Source organism: Dendrobates tinctorius, unplaced genomic scaffold (assembly GCF_039654945.1).
Source record: "Dendrobates tinctorius isolate UK_male_01 unplaced genomic scaffold, ASM3965494v1 ptg000107l, whole genome shotgun sequence".
NCBI lineage: Eukaryota > Metazoa > Chordata > Amphibia > Anura > Dendrobatidae > Dendrobates > Dendrobates tinctorius.
The window spans coordinates 4401043-4407345 of NW_027361775.1; the positions used below are offsets into that span (position 1 = coordinate 4401043).

At 41.5% G+C, this 6303-nt stretch overlaps 1 long non-coding RNA gene across 1 annotated transcript; it reads left to right on the forward strand.

The window, feature by feature from the left end:
- Nucleotides 1-470: 470 nt before the first annotated feature.
- Nucleotides 471-5754, forward strand: LOC141100578 (uncharacterized). Its single transcript, XR_012234720.1, has 2 exons — nt 471-3091; nt 3136-5754. It is a non-coding gene; the product is annotated as an uncharacterized lncRNA (long non-coding RNA).
- The last annotated feature ends 549 nt before the right edge of the window (nt 5755-6303 follow it).

The window sequence follows — 6303 nt, forward strand, 5'->3', positions numbered from 1 at the left end:
ATTGTGACTCATCTCTGCCTAGTCACTGTAGAAACACTTGTTTTCTGTCCATTATGCCCTTACTACACTAGAGAGATTCTTAAATCATGCAATCTCTCATTTTACAATGGTGAAATGTGCTCTAAAGGGCATTGTAATCTATAAGGCCATTAAGTATCAGACGAATATTCATTATAATCTAGATGGATACAAATAGTCATATTGCATTTATGATCGTAGTATCCAAGTAGTGTCTTTAAGTTCATCTTTCAATACATTACCCAAAATAGGAATATGCTTCCGGTTAAGAAATAATGCAGTTGATGTAAAGTTTACATTTTGATATAGTACCCATAGTATTTTCCTTATTTGTAAATTAGTTTTATCATTTTAGTTATGAAATAATAATAATAATAATAATAATAATAATAAACCAGTTCATAAGAGCCGGGTACATTTCTGAAAACGTTTGAGTGTATATGTAAAAAAAAAAAAAAAAAAAAAAAATATATATATATATATATATATATATATATATACACAGTGCCTACAAGTAGTATTCAACCCCCTGCAGATTTAGCAGGTTTACACATTCGGAATTAACTTGGCATTGTGGCATTTGGACTGTAGATCAGCCTGGAAGTGTGAAATGCACTGCAGCAAAAAATAATGTTATTTCTTTGTTTAATTTTTTTTTAAATTGGGAAAAGTTTATTCAGAGGGTCATTTATTATTTAACCCCTCAAACCACCAGAATTTTGTTTGGTTCCCCTAAAGTATTAAGAAGTATTTCAGGCACAAAGAACATTGAGCTTCACATGTTTGGATTAATTATCTCTTTTTCCAGCCTTTTCTGACTATTTAAGACCCTCCCCAAACTTGTGAACAGCACTCATACATGGTCAACATGGGAAAGACAAAGGAGCATTCCAAGGCCATCAGAGACAAGATCGTGGAGGGTCACAAGGCTAGCAAGGGGTACAAAACCCTTTCCAAGGAGTTGGGCCTACCTGTCTCCACTGTTGGGAGCATCATCCGGAAGTGGAAGGCTTATGGAACTACTGTTAGCCTTCCACGGCCTGGACAGCCTTTGAAAGTTTCCTCCCGTGCCGAGGCCAGGCTTGTCCGAAGAGTCAAGGCTAACCCAAGGACAACAAGGAAGGAGCTCCGGGAAGATCTCATGGCAGTGGGGACATTGGTTTCAGTCAATACCATAAGTAACGTACTCCACCGCAATGGTCTCCGTTCCAGACGAGCCCGTAAGGTACCTTTACTTTCAAAGCGTCATGTCAAGGCTCGTCTACAGTTTGCTCATGATCACTTGGAGGACTCTGAGACAGACTGGTTCAAGGTTCTCTGGTCTGATGAGACCAAGATCGAGATCTTTGGTGCCAACCACACACGTGACGTTTGGAGACTGGATGGCACTGCATACGACCCCAAGAATACCATCCCTACAGTCAAGCATGGTGGTGGCAGCATCATGCTGTGGGGCTGTTTTTCTCAGCCAAGGGGCCTGGCCATCTGGTCCGCATCCATGGGAAGATGGATAGCACGGCCTACCTGGAGATTTTGGCCAAGAACCTCCGCTCCTCCATCAAGGATCTTAAGATGGGTCGTCATTTCATCTTCCAACAAGACAACGACCCAAAGCACACAGCCAAGAAAACCAAGGCCTGGTTCAAGAGGCAAAAAATCAAGGTGTTGGAGTGGCCTAGTCAGTCTCCTGACCTTAACCCAATTGAAAACTTGTGGAAGGAGCTCAAGATTAAAGTCCACATGAGACACCCAAAGAACCTAGATAACTTGGAGAAGATCTGCATGGAGGAGTGGGCCAAGATAACTCCAGAGACCTGTGCCGGCCTGATCAGGTCTTACAAAAGACGATTATTAGCTGTAATTGCAAACAAGGGTTATTCCACAAAATATTAAACCTAGGGGTTGAATAATAATTGACCCACACTTGTATGTTTAAAATTTATTAAAATTTAACTGAGCAACATAACTTTTTGGTTTGTAAGATTTATGCATCTGTTAATAAATCCTGCTCTTGTGTGAAGTTTGAAGGCTCTAACTTATTTGCATCTTATCAAACCTGCTAAATCTGCAGGGGGTTGAATACTACTTGTAGGCTATATATATATATATATATATATATATATATCACGGTGGCTCAGTGGTTAGCATTGCAGCGCTGGGGTCGAATCCCACCAAGGACAACATCTGCAAGGAGTTTGTATGTTCTCCCCGTGTTTGCGTGGGTTTCCTCCCACATTCTAAAGACATACTAATAGGGAATTTAGATTGTGAGCCCCATCGGAGACAGTGATGATGATGTGTGCAAAACTGTAAAGCGCTGCGGAATATGTTAGCGCTATATAAAAATAAAGATTTATTTTTTTTTTTATATATGTGTTTTATAGACAGCCAATAAACATAGAGAAATTGCCTGCCATACACTGTAATGCCATAACCATATTGGTTACTGGCATTACTGTGATTGGCCTGCCGCATCACATCATCAGGTCTTATATTCACAACATACGCTCCTCTGGAAGAAGTTCAGGGAAAGATGATCTAGGAGGGAGAGGCTAGATTAAAGCTGGCATATAGGCAGTGCTTAATGGCTATTGCAGTGCTTGTATACCACTGCTGCACCATTAAAACAAAAGTTGTTTTCAAGACTACATACTGTGCTTTCTCTAGCAAAACTGCTCTTACCTGTATTCAGTGTAGGGCTAGCTGGAGGAGGAGGAATAGTTTTGGATTAGAGGCATTTATGTAGGGTTTATTTCCTTACAGTCCTTCTATAGGTAAACAGCTGCTAAATCCTTAAAACAAAGGTCCTTTTCAGGGCTACATATTTTGTGTTATCTATTAATACTGGAAAGATTGCAGGCACATAGTTTAAAATGCGCAAGGCGTGTGGTAAGGGACAGGAAAGTGGACGTGCTGCTGATGGTGCATGCAAAGGCTGTGGCCGTGGGCCAGGTGAAATTGTGCCTGCTGTGGGAGAGCAACAAACACATTCATCTACAAGACGTAGCTTGCTGTCCAACTTTGCAAGGTGGTGGGTGACACCATTCAAAGCCAAAGTAGTGCGTAATTACAGGTGGTCAGTTGGATGGCAGATAATTGGCAGTTATCAGTTGTCAGTTGGTCAGTTGGATGGCAGATAATTCTTCCAGTATGTTTTGCCGAACCATCCTGTCTTCCACATGGTCCAGTCTTATTAGCCAAGAGTCTAGACCACATAATCCTCACCCTGATCCTACTTCCTTCTTTTTTTCTTAGCTACTGTATGTATTACACACTTTCTGTAGGCCCTCTGGCTGCTTTATATACTTGTATGTGAATATTATATGCACGGTTCTTTACTTGCGATTAGTGCATACAGTCTGGTTGTCTTCATGATTCCAATAGCCGTTCTTTTTTGCATTGGCTGTCCCCATATTTTAAACGTATAAATAGATTGGTTATCTTTTTAAATTTTATGAATAAAATTTGTATTTTTATGGCAATATGACTTCTTATTTTCTTCATGGGATAATTTAATCTTTCAAGAAGTAGATGATGAGACAAATTTGCCAACAAGTGATGTTGATAAGCAGCAAGTCAGAAAGACTGGAGTACGGAATTGGAAGATGAGGTGGTGGACAAAGAAGTCACTGACGCAACCTGTGAAGGTTCCATGCAGAGCAAGGAGAGAAGCACAGAGAGGGAGAGATTTGCAGCACTGCCACAAGCAGGAAGAGGCAGTGAGGCAGCAAGAGGGAGAAGGGGGGGGCAACTGACCCCCATAGCACCCACATGCAGAAAGTTCCCAGGCTAAGGGTTAGGTGTTTCCCAGTCTTGCACTTTTTTAAATAAAGTGCAAATGATAAAAGAAGAATAATTTTCAAACTATGCATTAAGTAGGGGTCTGATCACTACCAGTCTGAGCACTACCAGGTTGCTCAGGCCCATGTCATCAAAACCCTCAACTAAGTGGGTCGAATGCGTGGGTCTACAATCAGTGTCAGCAAGTGACAGAACTGTATGTTCCCATGATACATGCTTGCCAATCACCTGTTTAGGATGCAGGCATAGATGCTTCCTGCCCTCCACCTGTCGTTGAACATTTGCAAGCTCTATTAGCAATCATATCCAATTCTGTATCATAGCAGCTATCAGCTATCCTTACTCTAGGCCTTAGAATGCAAAAGCAAATACCCAGTCACCCACCCACAGTGCCAAACAAAACCAGACATATTTCCAGACTGATTGACCTGGAAATATTGCTATTCAGGCTTGTAGACACTGAGGCTTTTACAACTTCATGACGGCAGCCTTCCTCGGTCCCCAACTGCTACTATATTTTCCCATTGTGCCGTCCTCACCTTATACCATCACGTGTCCCATACCCTGACCAACGCAATTACTGTGAAGGTACACTTAATGGTCGACATGTGTACAAGTTCTTGTGGCCAGGAATGCTATATTTCCCTGATGGCACACTGGGTGAACCTTGTGAAGACCGGGACTGAGGCAGACCCTCGGGTGGAACACATGATATCAATGCCAATGATTGCAGTAATAGTTGCATCAGGGTTTCCTCAACCTCCCTTGAAAAAGTTCCTGCGTACCCTCTTCCTCATTATCATCTATCTTCAAATTGTTATCTTGGAGCATGTCATCCATATCAGTTGCAAACTGGAAGTGCAGCAGCACTGCCTCGGTGAAGCGGCAACAGGCTCTGCTGAAACTAATTTGTTTAGGTGACAAACAGCACACTGACACAGATATGGAAAAAGTATAACAGATCAGACCTATGAATCAAAGGAATTGACAGAGCACAAAGGTAAAAAAGCAGACTGCAGCAATGATAATATTGTTTCTCAAGAGTGAGAGTATAAATATTATCATTTTATTCTTGATATTTCAAGAGTGAAGTAACGTGTTTATTTGGCTTGCACTCAAATCTTGAAAACAAACTATACGATCATGACATGAGCCCATAAAAAATATCATAAAAGTATAATAGCTTCATTACCAGTACATCTGTAAGGAGATGAGCCGAGACAGAGTCAGCGGTTTCCGGTGCTCTTTGAGGCCGGAACTATCGGGACTGTCACCACTGTTGACCGGGGGTTTCTTCTAAGAGGGAGAGACCTTTCTGTCAGACAGCAGGGGGCACGGGGTATAAAAGGAGACCTGAGCATGGGAACGAGTCAGACTTGGTGGGAAGACGACGGGACTGTTGACTGTCTCCTCTGCTCGCGCTGACAACTTCACGTCACCCAACCCTCAGCGTGCTGACTTAAAGACTTCCTTTGACGCTATTAATTTACCGTATTTTTGGATATCCCTGTTGTGACTGTGATAGAGGATAAATTGCCTAGAGATTATTCTGAAAGATCGCCAGTTGCCCTGGACTGTAAGCGTGCCCATGTCTCGTGTCTAGCGCCATTGCTGAGGAATCTGCCTAAAAGACTGTTTCCACATTCTGGCACACTCAAGTCAAGCAGGACAGAATCCATCAGCACCGTCGGGAGACAGTGCTTCTCGTCTCTCTGTAGCATAGCCAGAGACGTTGTACATGATTTGCGACGCCGACGGGAGATTTTCCAGCCTTTGCCCTGCAAAAACTGCAAGCTATAAGTTATCGTATTTCTTTATCTCTTATTCCTGAGCATTGTGTTCGTATGTGAATTTCCTCTGTTCACTACTGGTCTTGCCTCCCTGCGTGGAGTATTACTTGTTAATTTCCTGTTCAGTAAACCCTTGTTAACCCCTTCTCTGTCTCCGGCTCTTCACTGCATCCAACGGAATTCTCCTCTTTACACATCTGTATTAACCTTTCTCAATTGCAAATCAACCAAATCCTAGTGATAAAAAAAACCACAAATGTATTGTGATCTCTACTAAAAGTGCTGAACGATTGCATTCTATTATCCCCAAAAGACCTCACTTGGGTTTAAGTATCTCAGGTACAAAGCTGGAGAAAGACAAGTTTTATATCACTTCCCTAAGATTTCACAAAGAAAATATTGATTTTCTGCTTTTTTATTCCATTACCAAAACTACAAGTTTTTTATATTTTTAAAAATTTCAAAAACTGACCGTCACATCCAAGCATAAGCATAGTGTGAACAGGTGCTTAACCTAGAGTCACCAACTCATATACATTCAAGCAAAAAAGGAAGCACACTGTAGTGCCAAACCATACAAACATGAAAAATGAATAAAGCATTACTGCTTTAGAAGTATGAAAAATTGAGAAAGTTTAGTGCATAAAATGGCCAAGTTATGTGTACCTGGAAGCCACGTTAAGGCATTTCTCAT